The sequence below is a fragment of the Octopus bimaculoides genome, chromosome 10 (genome assembly GCF_001194135.2).
Source record: "Octopus bimaculoides isolate UCB-OBI-ISO-001 chromosome 10, ASM119413v2, whole genome shotgun sequence".
NCBI lineage: Eukaryota > Metazoa > Mollusca > Cephalopoda > Octopoda > Octopodidae > Octopus > Octopus bimaculoides.
In genome coordinates, this window is record NC_068990.1 from 14,860,802 (window position 1) to 14,863,720 (window position 2,919).

The 2,919-nt window shown below is 37.5% G+C and overlaps 1 protein-coding gene and 1 long non-coding RNA gene across 3 annotated transcripts in view; one reads left to right on the forward strand and one right to left on the reverse strand.

Moving 5' to 3' along the window:
- The window catches only part of LOC128248876 (uncharacterized), a 1,913-nt gene extending 439 nt beyond the window's left edge, over window positions 1–1,474 (reverse strand). The window contains exon 1 of the long non-coding RNA XR_008265008.1: window positions 182–1,474. This is a non-coding gene — a long non-coding RNA (uncharacterized LOC128248876). The remainder of the gene's footprint in view (window positions 1–181) is intronic.
- The window catches only part of LOC106875014 (solute carrier family 40 protein member 1), a 30,670-nt gene that overhangs the window by 9,827 nt on the left and 17,924 nt on the right, over window positions 1–2,919 (forward strand). The gene's annotated exons all lie outside the window — the stretch shown is intronic.

Below are 2,919 nucleotides of genomic sequence, written 5' to 3' on the forward strand. Positions count from 1 at the left end.
TATATATATATATATATATATATATATATATATATATATATATATATATGTATATAATAATTTTTATAAGCTTAAAGCTTATAAAATATTATTATTACTATTATTTACAGTATTGTTCAGCCCTTGTGGCCAATAAAAAAAATGTATTATTTACAGAATTGTAAAAATCAAACCTGCTTACCAAAAACCATCGCATATATATATATGTATTTTGATTACCATTTTGAAGTTCCCATGGTGAGCATATTCTTCAAAGTGAGTGACTGGTGATAGCTGCATTTTCAAACCACTTTCTATATTGAGTAGTCCTTTCTTCTGATTTGTATATATACATATACATATGTGAGTATGTGCACATGAATCTATATATGTCAGTGTCTACAAGAGTGTCTATGTGTCTGTGTCTCTGTGTGTTTGTGTACATATTAAAATTTAGTTTAGTAAATAGACTCACAAAAAACATTGTCTCCAACAATTTACCATTTTGATGCTTAACAATTCCTTTTCAAGGTTCTTTTATCATAACATACTTTTGTTTTTCTATCTACGCCCCACAAGTGATTGTTATTTTAGTGATTCAAGAGAAATTAGTTCAATTAGCTGTTAAAACTTTCAGCACAAGACTGCTGTCTTTTTATACACTCAGCAAAGCTTTCAAACAGCAAATGTCAAGGACGGAACTAAATGTCAAATGACATGTTTGTGTATTCCAGTGTAGTTTTACTGTCCATAGCAATCCGGGCTCTGAATATGCTGTTTTCTGTAACCCCCCTCGTCCTTTTCATCTGAGAAAAAATAAATGATATAGATATGTAATGATGAATTTTAGTTCTGAAATAGGTTTGAACATGTATCTATGTATAGTGGAGGCGCGTGGCTTAGTGATTAGGGTGTCAGCATCATGACCATAAGATTGTGGTTTCGATTCCTGGACCCGGCGACGCATTGTGTTCTAGAGCAAAACACATCATTTCACATTGCTCCAGTCCACTCAGCTGGCAAAAATGAGTAATGCTGCGATAGACTGGTGTCCCGTCCAGCTAGGGAACACATACGCCACAGAAACCGGGAAACCGGGCCCATGAGCCTGGCTAGGCTTTAAAAGGGCGCATTTATATTTATTTATGTATCTATGTAGCTTGCTTCATAAGGCTGGGGTCATTCCAGGTTACTGGTCCCAGAAATGTCACTATGTGTAGAGCTGACCAGGCCCACCAGTACTCTCCATTGCTGGTGGCCCCGTGCCAGCCCCTCTGCATCCTCCAAAGTGTCGTTGAGCCTCTAAAGGTCTTCCCCAATATATCTATATATTGTTATTGGAAACATATATCTGTATCTATATAGTAAATATGTGTGTGTGTATCTGTGTTGTAAACATTCCAGTCAATTTGGTGTTGTTATTTTCTGTCTCTCCTTTCCATGACTCAGTTTGTTGTGTGACCTCCAGTGACATAATTCTAGAGTTATTTTTACAAGCTGGGAGAAACATTTATAAATTTCCCTCAATGATAATAATAATAATAATAATAATGATGATGATGATGATAAAGGCTTTACTTGTGAAAACAGATACTTAATATCTTTGAGTGAAAGGAAGAGAGTGAGAGGGGAAGGATTGTTTTCTGCTCTTACTGGTTTGTGATAACCGACTTAAAGAGCAATGTATCAAAATTATTTTTTGTCATTTTTTTGTAGTTTTATTTGTATTAATTTATTTCTTTGCTTTATAAAGAAATGAATAGATCAGAAATTTTTTGTGGAAGGTAGGAGTTTGACTACTTGCTTTCACTTCTAACAGTACACTTACATACATACATACACATGTGTACCTATACATATGATATAGTCATTCACTTTTCCTCAACCTCTATCATTTACATGTAGTCTTGATTCTTTATGGTAGACTTGCACTATCTTCAAGTACAGAAACAGAAATGTATCGGGCATTCTCCTCACACACTCCTGAATGATTTCTATCTGCCTCAATACATTTTACATTTTGAAACACAAAAAATCCATAAGCGATATTATCTCTGAATGAAAACCTCAGTAAATTTGCTTTTCATTGTGTATTTACATTAAGTATGATACATAGATGATTATTTTAATCTAATACTGTGTCTATTGCATACAACAAATACTTATTCAACCAGGCAACAATTTACAATACCAGTGAATGTTTATTCATTGTTTTCTCACATATCCATGGTGATAAATTTCATTTAAGCATGTGGTTTGCTGTGTGTACACACTATGGACATTGCCCAACAAGGCAGAAATACTCATGGTGTTTTCTCTTCTTGTTGCTGGGACAGTTTCTGTCTCCCTCCAATATACATTGTTTTTAAACATAACATGTCTGTAAGAAATGTTATCTCCAGACAGACACCAATTTAAATTTGCCGTTCAACAATCTAGTTATTGCCATCCTTTTCATCATCAACATCATCATCGTTTAACGTCCGCTTTCCATGCTAGCATGGGTTGGACGATTTGACTGAGGACTGGTGAAACCGGATGGCAACACCAGGCTCCAATCTAATTTGGCAGAGTTTCTACAGCTGGATGCCCTTCCTAACGCCAACCACTCAGAGAGTGTAGTGGGTGCTTTTACGTGTCACCCGCACGAAAACGGCCACGCTCGAAATGGTGTCTTTTATGTGCCACCCGCACAAGCCAGTCCAGGGGCACTGGCAACGATCTCGCTCGAAAATCCTACGGGAGCCAGTCAGGCGGTACTGGCAACGGCCATGCTCAAAATGGTGCATCTCATGTCCCACCCGCACATGGGCCAGTCCAGGGGCACTGGCAACGATCTTACTTGGCTTGCCGGGTCTTCTCATGCACAGCACATTTCCAAAGGTCTCGGTCAGAAGTCATCGCCTCGGTGAGGCCCAATGTACGAAGGTCGTGCCTCAC